We start from the raw sequence: 20152 nt of genomic DNA, 5'->3' as shown, positions 1-20152 counted from the left end.
TCAGTTCAGAAGTATACATAGAACACCTTAGTGCAAGACGTGTGGACCAAGCCTGACAATGTGGATGTTAACAGCCATGTAAATGGGTATATCACATAAATACTGGAATGCATATGCCCACACAGGTTATGCATTCACAGACTCCTGTCTGTCCTGACACATAATAACTGGTTGTGCAGAGGTCACATGGCCACATACTACCCACTACTTAGGGACATACATCTGTACAGAATCCCACTGCTTTGTCAGAAATACATGACAGTTATGGTGGCCCGGCAGCAGTACATCTGGCAAATATCTGGACATAACATCACACTGGGTAAGTACACTAAGCTGCTAGGCATGTAACAAAGCACTGTGCAAACTACAGGCAGACTTCCACAACACTGGCCTACATTTCTTATGGGGGAATACACATGTACCTGCAAATATAGGAGTCTCTAAAGGCATGTCACAACACAGAGTAACAGACACCTGTGTGGAAGTGCATACTCACAACCAATGTGTCACAGCCACAGCCACATATGGTAAACTAGCTTAATATTACAGTATATGGACTGCCTGATCAACACCATCCTCATGTATGCCACTCACACACTAAACCTACATATACTGGGCAACTACACAGTGTGGTCCAATGCCTGTCTGTGATATGGGACATGTGTATGTTTGGCCCTTCAAACATGTAAACTGATAGGGAACCATACACTGGAGCAGCATTTAGCATCAGATAGAACAGGGCCAAAAACAATGACATCTACCACAGTCTGTACACAGGCCAAGGTGCATATTCGCAATACACACATTGTCGACAATCACCATAAGTACACAGACCTCAGTACTGTACACATAACCACAGAATTCCCAGGTTATGTGCTCAAATATAACCCCTACTATACATATCATACTTAGCAGTCTGATATCTCAATGGCTTGTTATCAGATATGATGTCAATAAATAATGGTGTACAGAACATATGCACCTCGTACTGCATGACATATGTACAAAAAATGACAGAGTTGTGGCTGGAGGCACAAACAAAGGGCCAATATTGACATGTTGCTGTGATAAACTCATACATTTCCTGTTGTAACATGGTTTGTTGTGACATATGCCCTATGAGGGATATGAAGTCAGTAACTCTCATGGCTGTCACCATGTACTGACTGCAATCCTCAGACCATACTGATGCAGTTCTATGGTAGGTAATCTGTGAGTAACACAAGACATATAAGGCTTCAAGCACTGGCCAGTCTGCAGATAACCCTACAGGTGGGAGTTTCTTCAAATACATAACACTGTCATGACAGGTATTAAATCATGTAGACCAGCCATATCCAGACAAACCCTGTTTAACCAACATTACTCCAAATTAAGAAGAGCAAAGCTTGCATTCTGTAGTCATGTCTGGAGCATCCCCCCTGTTTGTTGGCTTGTCTCCACTTAGCTATATGGAATGGCTTGCAGTTGTCTTTGGCATATTTGGCTATATTATGTTCATAACTAGCTTTGGAGGATGTTATGAGTGATCTCAGCTTCTTACTGAGGCTGGTAAGGGAGTAGTTTGCATCCTAGATATTCCTTCATTTCTGCAACAGTTTTCTCCTTTTGTTGTACAGTATATGTATGGCAGGGGGCCACCACATTGGCTTCTTTTTCTTGGTGGGGAGTGTTTTGGTTCTATATTGGATGACACGATTCATGCACAAGTGGAATTGCTCATACAGTGCCTTCGTGTAGATTCAGCAGTTGCCTTTCAGTTTCCGTCTGCATGAGTGTCATGATATTAATCATGTCTGACATGTGTAGTATGACATTAGCTTTAGAGATGTGTGTTACCGAGGTTTCCTTACTGGGTTGTGGGGGTGCAATATGGATGTTAAGAGTGATTAGCTCATGTGCGGACCTGACCACCGATGGGGTGACCATAGGTGTGGAGCATTGATTTTCCATGTTGGTATGACCTGGTCTAGGATATTTGAGCCCCTGGTGGGACTATGAGTTACCTGATACAGAGCATTGGGAATTATGACTTCCAAGAACCGTTGGGCACACATGTTGTTACACAAGTAATTTTTCCAGTTAATGGCTGGGTAGTGTAAGTCACCCAGTATTAGGGTGTTTGTTTGTATCATAATATTTCCCAGTATGTTTCAAAAGGTATAGTGGGAATCTTGGGGCATGGTGGGGGATCTGTAGCAAGCTATACAATTTGGATTGCAGTCTTACCTAGTGTTAGTTGCAACAGGGGTATTTCAGATGCATTCTGTTGGGCAAATAGCCTGGTGGTGTGAATATCCTTGGTGAATATGGACACACCTCCACCTTAAGTGTTTTGAATCTGGTTTGGTGGCCAACAGGTGTGATGAGAACTGTACCTGGTATTGTAGGGGTGCTCTCTGGAGCCTTGGATCAGGTCTCTCTTACTGCACAGATATCGATGTTCTCCATTTTTAGTAGTGCCTAATGACTATGAATTGCTACAAAATCATTGATCCCTACAAACACACACAAAGCTCTACAGTGAGCATGGCTGGGAATAGAACTCCTACCAAACTAGTCCATCACACTACAGCATTACACTGTTATTGCATGTGCCATGGAGCTTATAGAGCTACTATTTCCCCAAAGGTGTATTTCAAGGTGAATGACATCAGTAGGCTTGCCAAAGTAGGGCAATGGAAATTGTAGTGAATGTGAATGACCTCAAAAGCATTGATCCTTACACAGACAAACACACACACAAGTGCCATGTCTGGGATTAGAACTCCTACCTACCTAGTACATCACATTATAGGATTACACAGTTATAGCAAGTAACATGGAGCATATAGGGTTACTTTTTCCCCAAATGTGTATTTTAAGGTGAATGACATCAATAGGCTTGTCAAAGTAGGACATTAGAAATTGGAGTGAGTGTGAATGGCCTCAAAAGCATTGTTCCCTACACAGTCAAACACATACACACAGTTGCCATGTCTGGGATTAGAACTTTTATCTAACTAGTACATCATACTATACCATTATGCAATTACAGTATGCACCATGGAGCTTATAGAGATACTTCTTCACCAAAGGTGTATTTCAAGGTGAAGACATCAGCAGGCTTACTATAGTAGGGCAATGGGGAGTGCAGTGTGTGTGCATGGGCCATAACCCATTCATCTGGAGGCAGACACACAACATTCAGGCACACACAGGTTTATGGTTTGCATGTACATTTATATAACTGCTAGATGAATACTGATTTGTACAGTCATGTTACACAGTTATCACAAGCACCACAGGCACTATAGTGCTAAGGGATACCAGAGGCAAATGTCTACACTGATTGACATTTGCACATCATGTGGTTTTAGCCAACTGGATATGTGCTGGGTAGGACAGGCCTCATGATGGGAGTTGTCCTTGGATATATGTGTGTATTCCTATCCAATGTGTGTGCAAAGCATGACTGGTGTGCAATGAGGAGTGCGTGCACAAACATCTGTCAGATATGTGTAGTCCACTGTTGCTGCCAGACATGGGCTTCATTGTGTGGGAGCATGCCCAGTATGACCTTTCAGTATTTTGTTGTCAGACATGGGTTTCATTTTTCTAAGTGTGGGAGAATGCCCAGTATTGAATGTGTGAATCCATTCCAGGTAGGTTGTATCCCCAGTGAAGGCTTTTGTGTTCTACACCTACAGCTAGCAACCTGTTTCTGCAGGATATCTGTAGACTGAGCAAAGGATAGTGGGTTACTGTAGGTAATTGTGTCTGTGCTGCTTCTGCTACATTGTCTTGGTGTTAGCAGAGATATTCAAACATATGTACTGTTTTACACTGTGATGTTTTATGTCATCAGCTACTGTCAGGTATATATATTTGCTTGCAGTAATTTCCTTTGGAACACAGGGTGAATGCAGCTGTGTCCAGTATTGTGGTCTGCAGCTGCAGCCTACATATTCTTGCACAATCATGTCATTCCGGAGGGAAAGCTGCAGACACTTGCTGATGGGTCTGTGTAAATGGTTCATCATGTTTGTACAGTGGTGACTGAGGATCCCATGCTTGCACATCCATCGACGTGACAGTATGGCCATATCCTGCTGTGACCATACCTCACAGCTGTAAAGATTCACACTGGTTACCCAGAGGCAGGGGTCATATTTCTGGACATTATCCCTTCACAATGTGGTTTTTGAGCAGGTTTGTAGCCACCCATTCCTGTGTTTGCAGGCAGGGTTTAGTATGTGCACATGGCTGAGTTTCAGACTGCACGCACTCCATGCCTTCCATGTTCCTACCTCCCCTCTATTATTGTATCCTCTTTGAAACATTATGCAAACATTATCCAATAAGGTCCCTATAGCTATCACTTCATCCATGCAGTAATTTGGTGTTGATCCACATTTCATGCAGTAGGACATAGTGGACATGTTACTGGGATTTGTCGACATGGCCTTGCATTTGGATTCTGTGGACTGTGTAATGTTGTTATTTGGGAGTCCATGACATAACATACATTGACAATACAGGTAAGACACACGCCTTTGGCAGAGGACTGTAGGGGATTTGGTAGTGATTTAGGCCAGCTGTAGCAGGCCATTGCATTGTGTAACACCAACAGTCCCAGACTGCAAGACACTATATTCCCCTGGGGTGACAAGGTAGGTAGGCAAGGTGTTAATGCCAATACTTTCTGTCATTATTGATCCAGTGGTGTGGATGCTGGCATGGTGCTGCTTACAGCTAGGGACACACCTGCATGGGAGACCTCTTCTGCATGCTGCATTCTGCGGCTATTGCCATACAGAGGTGGGGGACATATTGTACTCATTCCCAACAGCAGGGATAAGACCTGTGAGGTACCTGTGGGTGATGGTGGGGTGACCTGGGTGGATGTGTGCTATGGATACTACTTGCATCTGACTCACAAATATACATGGGACATTCCACTTATGCTGGCTTGTGCAGGGACATCAGCATTTTTTCAATACTTCATACTTGTGACCTTTGTGGTCTGCCAGTGTTTGACCAGACGACATTGGTATTCCTTACTACAAACCCAACTAATGTGCTGCTAACCTGTATGTACAATTCCAAAGGTGTGTCCATTTTACAGTAAGATATTATACACTGTCTGTCTGGGGTACTTCCACCTGTGTGGAACCTTGCCCTGACACTAAAAAGTCTGACCCAGAAATAGCTACTCTGTTCAAATCCTTCTTTACTAACTCTATAGCAGAACTCACTAAAACATTCCCAAACAACACCTCCCCCCAAATCAAACCCTCTGCCCAACCTTCCACCCCAAATTCACCTCCCATATTGCATCTCAAACCCATCCCCACCTCATATATAAAACACTTCTCTCTAAGCTTAAGCCTTGCTCCAATGCCCCTGACAATATCCTTCACTCTTTTTAAGAATTACAGCAGACAGTATCGCTATCCCTATTAGCATACTCATCAACAGATCCATGCAAGAATCATATGTCCCCAAACTGTGGCGTGCAGCCTTTATCCTACCCCTCCATAAAGAAGGCAAAAATAATAACATTGCCAACTTCCAACCCATAGAGATTCTCTCGACTATTTCAAAATTTTTTGAGAAAAGCATCCACCTCCAGCTCATGCCATTCATTACACATAACCAACTCCTCACCCCAACACAACATGGGTTCCATCCTGGCCATAGCACAATAACAGCTCTTCTCTCTTTTCTAGACATCATAAACCATGCCTGTGACTCCGGAGAATTTGTATCCACATCCTCCATGACTTTTCCAAGGGTTTCGACACAGTCTCCCATACCCACCTTCTTCATCACCTTTCCAGTCTTAACCTCTCACAAAACACCATTACCTGGTTCAGCAGCTACCTATCTGACAGATCTCAGGCAGTAAAATGGAAGACTGGCACCTCAGCCTTCCTTCCCACCCCAACTAAGGTACCCCAGGGATCCATTCTTGGCCCTACGCTCTTCAATATCTTCATTAATGATTTCCATGCAGCCATTCCTAACACTAAGATAGTACAATATGCAGATGACTCAACTTTAGTTTGCTCTGCATCAAACCTCCCTGAGCTCCAAAAAAAAAAAAACTCAAACTGCCTTCTCAACTACTGAGAACTGGATGCTCCAAAATCACCTCTCTTTGAATGCCAACAAATCATAGATCCTTCTATTTTCTCCCTCAAAATCTATCCACCTAGACAAAACCTCTTTCAAGATTACAAGACTTGCCAACTCCACTATAGAAGTTGTTCCTTTTGCTAAACTTCTTGGAGTTACTATTGATGAACACCTAAAATTCGATGCCCATATTCAACTAAATATACAGAAAATCCATCAGAAACTTGGCATGCTGTACAGACACTCCCACTTTCTCTCCCCCTCAACAAGACAGACTCTCACCACTACCTTGTTACTACCTTCACTAATGTATGGTGCTCCCCTACTAACCAACCTATCTTCCTCCCTCTCTTCTAAACTAGAATCCTGTTACAATAAAATATCAAAGTTCGCCACCACTTCCAAATACTCCACTCACCAGCTGCAATGGCTAGAACTCCCAAACTACCTTGACTACCTCCAACTCATCACCACTCACAAGCTTATTTTCAAACCAACTATATGCCCAGCACTAACAAACATCTTAACATTATACACCCCAAACAGAACTCTAAGATCTACCCACCAAAATCTAATCTCTGTTTATAAACCAAACCGTCCTGCTGGTCATCTTCTCCTAGCCTTTTCCATTGCCAAAAAATGTAATTCTCTCCTTCCACCTCTAAGAACTTCTGAGAACTCTGAACACTTCAAAACCCAGCTGCATTCTAACCTTTCCCAAAAATGGAAATGCATTTGCACTCCACCTACCTAACTTGCTTAATACATAAATACTTTATAACACACAAAGTTTGTTCTTCCTTACAGACTATTGACTAACCCTATGAACTGCCTTCATGCTAATGCTATCTCTATACCACTCTCAGAGGATTTAAACCTCTGTATTAATTTAACTCATGCTAATATTCATGCATAAAGAACTCATCCATGCTAATATTACTTCTATATTATTCTCAGATGATTTAAACTTTTGTATTAATTTAACCTTGTACTACTGTTCTCAACTACTAAACATGTATAAATATGTTTACATCCTTCTCCAAGCTGCTGTTTAACATTTGTTTAGTTTTTGCTATTTTGTATGTAAAATTTACTTAGTTTGTTTCTGTTTCCACTATGTATTGTACTTCATACACTATACTATGTATTATTGGAGCTTTTCTCCCAGGGCCTCGACTGAAAATGGGCTCTTTGAGCCCAGTGGACCTCCCTGGTCATCAAACTGGAAATAAATAAATAAGTGTATTGTTTGTATGTCTGGGCCCACATTCTTGCCATGTCCATCTTTCAGATGGTGACAGATATTACATCCAAACATTTGCAATGCTTACTGCTGGAATGTTTTTTGCTGGGATGCATTGTGTTTGGCATTGCAGTTGCGAGAACTTGGCCCTGTCATTGGCAGTACTGGCCAAAGGCCACCAGGACAAACCTCACCATGCCTACATGCTGACCATTTTCATGCAATATACAACACACACCAACCTAACACACACAGCCCTGCATATTGTACACATACTGCAATCTATCCTGCTACTTTGGCCGGCTCAAGTAATCTGTGCTCCACTGTTATTATAGTTACACATACATGTTACTACATTTCTACATAGGATTGTGGGAGGGGCGGGGCACACCTAACAACTGTACACATTTGCTATGACTGTACTGGTATTTCAGGTACTCCATTTCATTCTGTATTCTGAACTGTCATGCAGACTAGAGACATATCAGTGTACTACAGTTCTTGGGTTTGATTGACCTACATTTCAGTTTCAGACTTTTTACCCTTTAGAACTAATATCCCACTGTATGACCTGCTGTAGTCTGTCTGTGTATGTCTGGAGGGGGGCTGTTATCCATAGCCATCAATCAGAGGCATTAGCACAGCCTTTGTTTGTGTTTGTCTACACCTGTTCTGCTAGCTGAGACTGTTGTTGGGTATGTGAACCTCCCTGACTGGCATGTGTGTGTTCTATGGGCACACATTTGGCCCATCACATTTCCTGCAGTAAGTTTTGTCACCTGGTCTAGTACTGGCTACTATGCTGACACCAGTATTTGTTACAGATTTCATGCTGCGACTATAGCTGTCTACTATCTGCTGGCATCCCATTCAGCCGCCCGATTCCCTTGCATGCTCACATCCATACCATAGATACAAGTAACAAAACATACTGCTCCATTCAGCAATTGATAGGGAGAGTGACTTACCCTGTGGCTGTGCCAGTACTGAGGATGGTGCTGGGGGCTTACTATGTCAGATGCACAAAGTACACTCCCTATACATGGTTATGCACAGGTAGTGTCATGTTTGGGATCCCTTTACTGTATGTGTGAGTTAGAGAGAGGTGTCATTCCCTGGGTTCCTACTATGTTAGAGTATGTGCTATGCGTTGCCTCTTGCCAAGGCCTGGGCATACCAGAAATGTCTCCTTCTGCCTCCTGGGGCAAGCTCAGGTTGTTCCTTCTCTGAGTCACTCTGTTCCTTTGCAGGCCTTGGTAATGGTGGGGGGTTGTGTGGCCCTGCCCTGTGGTGTTCCTGCTGCAACTGTTTCCACAGGATCATATTGTGTAGCATGGCACATACAATGACAATTTGGGTACATGTAGCTGGTGAGTACTGCAAGGCTCCACCGGATGTGTCCAGGCACCGGAACTGTGACTTGAGCATCCCAAACACATGCTCTATTATGATTCTGGTCTGTGCGTGTGCCTCATTATGGAGTTCATGTTTGGGTGTGTGTGCATTTCTGATGGAAGTCATCAGCCCCGGCCCCAGTGTGTAACCAGCATCCCCCACTAGGTGGCCATAAGGGATGTTCCCATTAGCAAATCTCTGGTACAGCTGCATCATATGCTAGATGTGGGAGTCGTGATAGCTTCCAAGGCAGCCAGCAAACACATTCATTATAATGCCCTAGGCATCGCACACAACCTGGCAGTTGATGGAGGGGAACCCTTGCAGTTGATGTAGACCCTACCCCACTCACCAAGTGGTGCTTTGATGTGTATGTGCATGGAGTCTATAGCACCCACTACCTCAGGCTATTCTGCTATTTGGTGGAAGAGATGCATATTCTTGGTCAATGCCTCATGGCTGTTGTGGAAATATACGTGCTCACTGGCATGTGCTGACATAGCATCCAGGAACTGGTGGAGTACCCTGGATACTGATGCCTGTGAGATCCACATGATATCCCCAGTTGGCCTTTGGAAGGTACCTGTGGCTAGTTTTCTTAGGGCTACACATACCTTGGTATCCACTGGGATGGGTTCCCCTCTGTTGGGTCTGTGTGTAAGGTATGACCGGCACAGCTCTACAATTTAATGTAGGAGGTCCCTGTCCTCCCTATAGTGCTCCACTATCTCCAGCTCATGTAGCCCCTGGTAGGTTACCCAGGGTCTGTACACTCTTCTCCTTCTCCTCACTGTGGGTTGGTCATCAGAATTTTCATCTTCACCACGCTCAGCCTCTTCCACATGTTGATTTTTGAGAGCTGCTGCACCCACTATCATTTTTTTGCTTTTGTTTCGTAAAATTTCCCCGCTTGTGTACACCGGTGGTGTAGAGTTTGTGGGAAAAAACAGAGGGAAAGGTGTTTGCGTAGTTTATAGTAGTGTGCTGGGCTGGTCTGCTGCCTGTGTAATTGGCTGATTCTGATACCTGCCAGCTATTCTAGTTCTCCTTGATTACCTTCCTACTGCTGTTTTTCCTTCCCATTGCCTTCCTGTTTAAGCCCAGGGGCGCACCGTGCAAACACAGTGCTCAGATGTTCATGGAGCTGCCATTTCCTGCTTTACTTTTTTTCCCTTTAAAACACGATGCGTGGCATGCACACCCATTTAGGCAATGTAAAGAGTGCTTAGCAGCTTCAGACACACCCCCTTGCTTAGCTCTGTTAAGCTAAGAGCAAACCCGAGCTACAGGGATCCAATAAGCTTTCAGTATGCCTGACACACCCATATATGATGTCAGCTAGCACCATGGTCTTCCTGCACCTACACAGTTGGGTGCAGGCTAGCCATGAGGGGGAACCTGGGATTCAGTAACATTCCCCTCATTTGCATAAGATTACCAGCTAATGCCTAGTTACAAGTCTGACAATGAGCCTTCTCCCTTAACAACCACTATTCACCTGCCATGTTGTTTTCTGCTTGCATTGAGTATAATGGCAAAATTGTGATTTTGGATAGAATGTTTTTTTCAATTTCTTTTTTATTTTCGGGCCAATCCCATTTGCGTGCCATAGCCCTATGTTTAAATGGCCGAAATCGGCCAAAAAAAAAAGCTATTTCTTTATTTTTGCAACTGTTTTCAATGCCAATGGCCATATATTTGGCCATTGGCATGCTTTACACACTATATACACCCTTTATTTGTAGCTGTCATGGCTCTGTTTTGTGGTTTGCAGAAATGTACTCGGTTACTAACTGAGTACATTTCTACAGATTACACTAGTCCTGCACAGCCAGCTGCCAGCTTCCAGGATCACAAATTCACCTCATTTGCATGGTTTTCACTTGCAAATGGGGTAATTTGCATACAGGAGCTGTGTCCGTGCAGGAATAGTGCAGGAGCGCTTATGCATGTCCCGGGAGCTTGTTCCAGAATCTCTCGGTGGCTATATTACCTCCAGCATCTCCTGCACTATTCCTGCACACCGTGAAGAGCTTGCTGAATCCTGGGGTTTGTGTGGGAAGTCACTTCTGATACTGACATGTACACCATCAGTTATTGACAGACATCATAAGATCATCATAGTCAAGTACCACACAAATCACAGTAATGATCCTGTGGAATACAGAAGAGATATGACCAATAAACATGGACAGTCTGACACAATCTGGTCAGTCCACAGGTATACACCAAACTCCTTTGTGCAAGACGCGTGGACCAAGCCTAACAAAGTGGACGTTTACATGCATGTAAATGGGGATATCACAAAAATACCTGAATAGATAAGCTCACACAGTTGATGCTTTCACACAATCCTGTCTGTCCTAACACATATTAACCGGAGGAGCAGTGGTCCCAAGCCCACATACTTCCCACTAGTTAGTGACATACATCTTCACAGCATCCCACTGCTTTTTCAGAAATACACAACACTTATGGTGGCCAGGCAACAGTACATCTGACAAATATCTATACATAACATCACACTAGATAAATACACGGAGCTGCTAGACATGTCACAAAGAACTGTGCATACTACAGGCAGACTGCCACAACACTGACCCAAGTTTCCTATGGGAGAATACAAATGAACTTGCAAATATATCAGGCACTATAGGCATGTAACAGCATGGAGTAACAGACACCAGTGTGAAAGTGCATACCCACAAGCAATTTGAACACAGTTACAGTCACATTATGCTAAGCCTAATTAATAGTACAGTTTATGGACTGTGTGAAAAAAAAAACATCCTCATATGTGCCACTCACACACTAACCCTACGTATACTGGCCCAATACTCAGTGTAGTCTGACGCCTGACTGTGGTATGGGACATGTCTCAGTCTGGCCCTACAAACATGTACGCTGATAGGGTACTGTAAACTGGAGCAGCATGCAATGTCAGATAGAACAGGACCAAGAACAATGACATCTACCACAGTCTGTACACAGGCCAAGTAACATATTCACAATACACACTCTGTCAACAATCACCATAAATACACAGACCTCGCTACTGTACAGACTACAACAGAATGTCCAGGTTTTGTCCTCAAATATAAGGCCTACTATGCATAACATGTCTAGCAGTCTGATATCTCACTGGCTTGTTATCAGGTATGATGTCAGTAAATAATGATATACTGTACATATGCACCTCTTACTGAATGACATATGGACAAAGGGTGACAGACTTGGGGGACAGAGGCACAAACACAGGGCCAATATTGACATACTGCTGTGATAAACTGAGAAAATTCCTGGTGTAACAGGGTTTGTTGTGACATATCTCTTCTGATGGATATGAAGTCAGTAACTCACATGGATGTCACCATGTACTGACTGCAATCATCAGAGTATGCCACTGCATTTCTAAAGATAGGAAATGTGTGGGTAAGACACCACATGTAAGACTCCAAAATCTGGCCAGTCTGCAGGTAGCCCTACAGGTGAAATTTTCCTCAACCACATAACACTGTCATGCCAGACTTTAAATCATGTAGAACAGCCATATCCACACAAACCCAACATACCCTCCTGTTTGTTGGCCTGTCTCCACAGTGTATGTTGTAAGATGTATTTCCAACTACCCTCTGTGATGCTGTTTCTCAGACACCCACATGAAGTCCTGCTCACAGTGAAGGGAAAGGGCCAACACTCACATGAAGTACTTAGTTATAGGAGTGTGTTTCCATGCAATTGGCTATAGGAATGATACCACAGTTGTTCCACATGCAATTAGCAAGTGGGGGACTGCAATTCATGCACAGGCCATCAGCTGATCATGAGTATTACTTACAAAACTCAAGCTACTGCCTATGCAAAACAGATGTACTTTTTCACATCCACCAGAGAGGGAGGGAGAGAGAGAGAGAGAGAGAGAGAGAGAGAGAGAGAGACAGGCAGAGACAAAGTAAGAAAGGAAATGGAGTCAGAGAGTAAGAGCCAAGCATGATTGTATATGATCCGTGGGTGGAGTGGTACCTGGGTATTATAACGGTCACCTTTATTGTTTACTAATCCATACTGTCACATAGTAATTGCACATGGCTGTACACATTTATGGCTGAGGATTGTCTACAACAACCTCTACAGTATTTGAAAACTGTTGGCCTTGTAATGTGGACATTGGGACATATAGGTCTTCAATATAATGATGTAGCAAAACCCACACTGCAATGGATCCTGTCATTACACAATCACCCCAACACCCAGACAGGATACTGATGACACACACACTTACCAGTGCTGAGTTTCAAAGCACTATCTATGTATTGCTATTACAGTATTATGCAGTTATTGCACGTGCCAAAGAGCTTACATGTTGAAGAGCTGTCCAAAGGTATCTTTGAAAGTGAGTAACATCAGCAACAGTGCTAAAGGAGGGGTAAGGGAATGGTAGTAAGTGTGAATGTCCACAAAAGAAGGTGTCAATGAAGTCACACATGCACTCTCTCAGGGAAACATGCACATTATCACAGCTGGCAGGATCAGGATTACTAGTTTGCTGTACTACAGTATTACACAGTTATTGCAAGCGCCACAGAGCTTATATGGCTGAAACATGGCCAAAGGGTTATTTTAAGGTGAATGACATCAACAGTCATGCTAAAGTAGGGCAATGGGAAGTGTAGTGAATGTGAATGGCCTGCAAATTATTAATCTCCACACTCACACACACACACACACACACACACACACACACACACACACACACACACACACTTGTCAGTACTGAGATTTAAACCCCTACTTAGCTAGGTAGTGCTACTATAGTGTACCACATTTTTCGCATGCGCCACAGAGCTTATAGGGTAGATGTTATCCATCCCAAGTTACTTCTAAGGTGAGGAACATCACCAGCCCTTGTAAATACTGGCATTGGGTGATGTAGTGGGTGAGAGATTCCAAGCATAATTTTACCCTAAACACACATTTACATTTGCCAGGGGTGAGGTTCAAACCTCTATCTAACAATCTTTATGAACCATTGTATTATTCATTTACCAGATGCACCTCTGACTTGACATGGGTTAGGCTTGGCAACGGGTACTTCTAAGGTGGATGATATCTGCAGGACTGCTAAAGTCAGGCTCTGAGATGTGTACTGGGTGTAAATGGAGCCAAAATCTTTGAGGTTCACACATACATATGTACACACACAAACACTTGCTACAGATGAGATTCAAACCCATACCTGTGTAGTTACTGCTAATACATTGTTCTGCATTTATGGCACGTGCCATGGAGCTTACATGGTGGAGAGTGCTAAAGGAGGGGTAAGGGGAGAGTAGTAAGTGCGAATGTTCATACTATCAGGTATTATCAAAGACACACTCTCTCACAAAAACACACACAATTACACAGTCATCATGTCTGGGATTAGAACTCCTACCTAACTAGTATGTTACACTATAACACTCCACAGTTATCACAAGTGCAACTGAGCTTATAGGGCTGACCCTTATCCAAAGGGGTATTTCAAGGTGACTGACATCAGCAGGATTGCTAAAGTAGGGCAATGGGAGGTGTAGTGAAAGTAAATGGCCTCAAAATCATTCATCTACACACACACACACACACACACACACACACACACACACACACACACACACACACACACACACACACACACACACACACACACACAGAGATTCACAGTTGCCATGACTGGGATTAGAACTCCTACCTAACTAGTATGTTACACTATAGCATTACACAGTTAACGCAAGTGCCACAGAGCTTATGGGGCTGAGACTTGGCCTGAGGGTTATTTCAAGGTGACTGACATCAGCATGAGTGCTAACATGGGCAATGGGAAGTGCAGTGTGTGTGAATGGGCCATAAACTATTCCTCTGGAAACACACACACAACACTCAGTCACACACAACTTTACATTTGACAGGAATGGGTATACAAATGCTTGATGAATACTGATTTGTACTATCATGTTACACAGTTATCACAAGCACCACAGACACTATAGGGCTGAGGGCTACCAAAAGCAATGTCTACAGTAATTGTCATCGGCACATCATGTGACATTGGCCAATTGGATGCTTGGTGGGTGGGGCAGGTGTCATGATGGAAATCTCTGTCACTGTCTGTCTATCTCTTCCCCACATCTGTGTGTGTGTGTGTTTGACATATTATAGTGTGTTGGCCTTGGATATGTGTGAATATTCCTGTCCAATGTGTGTGCAAAGCATGAATGGTGTACAATGTGGTGGGTGTGCACAGACATCTGCGAGTGACAGATATGTATAGTCCACTGTTGTTGTCAGACATGGGCTTCATTTCACTAAGTGTAGGAGCATGCTCAGTATGACCTTCTGTATTGAGTGTGTGAAACCATTCCAGGTAGGTTGTACTCCAGTCCAGGATTTTGTGTTCTACCCTTACAGCTAGCAACCTGTTTCTGCAGGATGTCTGTAGACAGGTTGCAATATAGAGTCACAATGGGCGAAAGATAGTGGAATACAGTAACTATTGTGTCTGTACTGCTTTTGTTACATGGTTGGTGTTATCAGAGATATTCAGACATATGTACTGTTTTACAATGTGTTGTATTATGTCTTCAACTACTGACATATATACTTATTTCCTCACAGTTATTTCCTGGGAAATACAAGATGAACGAAGCTGTGTCCAGTATTGAGGTCTGCAGTCTACATATTCTTGCACACTCATGCCATTCTGGTGGGGTAACTGCAGACACTTGCTGATGGGTCTGTGTAAATGGCCCAGCACCTTGGTACTGTGGTGAATGAGGATCCCCTGCTTGTACATATATTGATGTAACAGAATGGCTATATACTGCTGTGGCCATACCTTTCAGTTGTATAGATTCACACAGGTTACTCAGAGGCAGGGGTCATATATCTGGTCAGTTCCCCTTCACATTGTGGTATATGAGCAGGTTTGCAGCCACCCATTAATGGGTTTGCAGGCAGGGGTAGTATGGGCACACATCAGAGTTTCAGACTTCACACACTCCATGATGTCCATGCTTCTACACCCCCTCCCCACTCTGTTATTCTATCCTCTTCCTAACATTATGTGAGCAATATCTGAGAAGTATCCCTATAGTTGTCCCTTCATCCTAGCAGTATTTAGGGGTTGGTCCACAATTCATGCAGTAAGACATGGTGGGCATGCTACTGGGATTTGTCAACATGGTCTTGCATTTGTAATCTGTGAACTGTGTTATGTTGTTAGTTGGGACCCCATGAGATAACATACACTGGCAGTATGGGTGAGGCACAGGCCTTTGATAGAGGACTGTAGGGCATTTGGTAGTGATGTAGGCCATCTGTAGAAGGACAGTGCATTCTGTTACTCCTACATTCCCAGGCTGTGAGCCACTGAATTCCCCTGGGGTGACAGGGTAAGTGTGCGAGGTGTTAATGGCAATAGTTCCTGTCCATATTAATCCATTGGTCTGGATGCTGGCAGGGTGCTGTTTACAGCTAAGGACACACCTGCATGGGACACCTCTTCAGCACGCTGCATTCTGTGGGCATTCCCATACAGAAGTGGGGGGTCATACTATACTCATTCCCAACAGCAGGGATATGGCCTGTAATAAACCTGTGGCTGATGGTGGGATGAGCTGAGTGCATGTGTGATATGGAAGCATCTTGCAGCTGACTCACAGATATACCTGGGACATTCCCCTTATGCTGCCTTGTGCGGGGACATAGGCTGTCTCTCATTACTTCATAACTGTGCCTTTTGTGGTTTGCCAGTGACTGACCAGACTACATCTGTATTCCATACTACACAGGCAATTAATGTGCTGCTAGCCTGTATGTACAATTCCAAAGGTGGGTGCAGCTGACAGTTACATTTTATGTACTCTGTCTAGGGTACTTCCACCTGTGTACTGTGTGCATGTCTGTGCCCACATTCATGGCATGTCCATCTTTCAGATGGTGACAGATATTGACATCTGGACAGTGAGTATGGATGACTGCTGAATTGGGTATTGCTGGGATGCATTCTGTTGGCACTTCAGTTGTCAGAACATGGCCCTGTCACCAACAGTACTGGCCATAGGCCATGAAGACACAACCCTCCATGCCTACATGCTGACCACTTCCACACAATATAGAGTACACAATAACCTAACACACAGACCCCTGCCTATTGTACATATGCAACACTCTCTCCTGTAAATTGGGCCAGCTCAAGAAATCTGTGCTCCACTGTTATTAAACCCACACATACATGTTACTGCATTTCAACATAGGATTGTGGGGGGGCACACCTGACAATTGTAAACAATTGTTATGACTGTACTGGTATTTCAGGTACTCTGCTGACTTCCATTTCATTTTGTATTCTGACCAATCATGCAGACTAGAGGCATATCAGTAGAGTACAGATCTTAGGTTTTATTGACCTACATTTTAGTTTCAGACTTCTTACCCTTCAGAACTAACATATAACTGCCAGACGTGTTATACTCTGTCTGTGTAGGTCTGAAGGGGGCTGTTTACCATTGCTATCAATTGGAGGCCTTAGCATAGCTTTTCTTTATTGTCATCTACACCTGTCCTGCTGGATGAGGCTGGTGTTGGGTACGTGAGCCTCACTGACATGCATGTGTGTGTACTATGGACACACATTTGGGCCACCACATGTACTGCAGTGGGATTTGTCACCTTGTCTAGTACCACCTACTTTGTTGACATCAGTATTTGTTATGGAATTCTTGCTGCCCATATAGGTGTCTACTATCTGCTGCCATCCATTCAGCCACCCGATCCCCTTGCATGCTCACATCCATACCATAAATACAACTAGCAGAACATACTACTCCATTCAGCAATTGATAGGAAGAGTGACTTACCTTGTGGCTGTGCCAGTATTGAGGATGGTGCTGGAGGGCTGACTATGTCGGATGCACATAATACACACCCTATACATGTTAAAGCACAGGTAGTGTCATGTTTGGCATCCCTTTTACTGTAAGTGCGAGTCAGAGAGAGGTGTCATTCCCTGGGTCCCTACCGTGTCAGTGTAAGTGCTATGCATTGCATCTTTGCCAAAGCCTGGGCATACTGTACATGCCTCCTTCTGCCTACATGAGCAGGCTCAGATTGTTCCTCCTCCAAGTCCCTCTGTGCCTGTGATGGCCTTGGCAATGGTGGGGGGGGCTGTGTGGCCCTGCCCCGTACTGTTCCTGCTGCAGCTGTTTCCGCAGGATCATTTTGTGTAGCATGGCACATACAATGAAAATTTTGTACACATAGCTGGAGAGTACTGCAAGGCTTCACCGGATATGTCCAGGCACCCAAACCATGACTTCAGCATCCCAAACACACGCTCTATTATGATTCTGGTTTGTGCGTGTGCCACTTTATGGCGTTCTTGTTTGGGTGTGTGTGCATTTCTGATGGGTGTCATTAGCCATGGCTCCAGGGCATAACCGGCATCCCCCACTAGACGGCCATATAAGATGTCCCCACTGGCAAATTTCTGGTACAGCTGTGTCATATGCCAGATGTGGGAGTTGTGATAGCTTCCAGGGCTGCCAGCACACACATTCAAGATAATGCCCTGGGCATCACACATGACCTAGCAGTTGATGGAGGTGAAGCCCTTGGGGTTTATGTAGACCCTACCCTGCTCACCAGGTGGTGCTTTGATGTGTATTTGCATGCAGTCTATACCACCCACTACCTCAGGGTATTCTGCTATATGGTGGAAGAGATGCATATTGCTGGTATTGCCTCATGGGTGTTGAGGAAATATATGTGCTCACCGGCATGTGCTGACATGGCATCCAGGAACTGGTGGAGTACCCTGGATGATGATGCCTGTGAGATCCCAATGATATCTCCAGTTGGCCTTTGGAAGGTACCTGTGGCTAGTATTCTTAATCTTACACATACCTTGGTATCCACTGGGATGGGTTCCCCTCTGTTGGTTCTGTGTGTCAGGCGTGGCTGGCACAGCTCAACAATTTGCTTTAACATGTCCCTGTCCACCCTATAGTGCTCCACTATCTCCAGCTCATGTAGCCCCTGGTAGGTTACCCTGGGTCTGTACACTCTTCTTCTCCTCCTCACTGTGGGTTGGTTGTCCGCATTCACATTCTCACCATCCTCAGTCTCTTCCACATAGTGATGTATGAGAGCAACAGCAGCCCCTAACATTTTATTATTTTTGTCAGGTAAAATTTCCCCATCAGTGTACACCGGCGGTGTAGAGTTTGTAGGAAAAATCAGAGTGAAAGGTCTTTGCATAGTTTATAGTAGTGTGCTGGGCTGGGCTGCTGTCTGTGCAATTGGCTGATTCTGATACATTTCACCTGCCAGCTATGCTAGTTCTTCTTGATTGCTTTCCTACTGCTGTTTTCCCTTCCCATTGCCTTCCCATTTAAGCCCCGAGATGCGTGACGCATACCTAGTGCTCAGATGTGAACAGAGATGTTATTTCCATTTTTTTTTTTTTGTTTAAAACACTGTGCGCATCACGCACACCGGTTTAGGCAATGTAAAAACTGCTAGGCAGCCTCAGACACACCCCCTTCCTTAGCTGTGCTTAGCTAATGGCAAATATGAGCCACATGGCTCCAATAAGCTTACAGCATGCATGACACTCCCCCTTATGAGGTCATCTACCTCTTATACTTATACCATGGTGTTGCTGCACCTACACGGTTGGGTGCAAGCTAACACTGAGAGGAAATCTGTGATTCAGTATCAGCCCCCTCATTTTCATAAATGCTAATTCATAGTTACCACACTCATACTGAGCCTTCCCCCTTAGCAACCACTATTCCCTGGTATTGTTGTCTTATGCATGCCATTGACTATCATGGCAAAATACTGATTTGGGTTTAAAAGCTTATTTCTAACTGTTTTTCTTATTTTCGAGCCGGTCCCATTTGCGCACCACTGCCCTACTCTTAAACGGCCAAAATCAGCAAAAAAAAAATAAAAGTTATTTTGTCTAATTTTGCAACTATTTCCCATGACAATGGCCATATATTTGGCCATTGGCATGCCTACTACATTGAATACATGCTTTCTTTGGAGCTGTCATGCCTCCATTTTGTAATTTGCAGAAATGTATTTGGTTAGTAACCAAATACATTTCTGCAGGTTACACTATTCCTGCACAGACACCTGCCTGCTTCCTGGATCGCTAATTCACCTCATTTGCATGGTTTTCACCAGCAAATGGGGTAATTAGCATACAGGAGCTGTGTTTGTGCAGGAATAGTGTAGGAGTACTCGTGCACATCCCTGGAGCTCGTTCCTGGATCGCTCGTCAGCCATATTGCGTGCAGCAGCTCTTGCAGTATTCCTGCACTCCATGCAGAGCTTGCTGAATCCCAGGGT

The sequence above is a fragment of the Protopterus annectens genome, chromosome 1.part1 (assembly GCF_019279795.1).
Source record: "Protopterus annectens isolate FY-2018-M chromosome 1.part1, PAN1.0, whole genome shotgun sequence".
Taxonomy (NCBI): Eukaryota; Metazoa; Chordata; order Ceratodontiformes; family Protopteridae; genus Protopterus; species Protopterus annectens.
Note: the sequence above shows the minus strand (reverse complement) of the source record.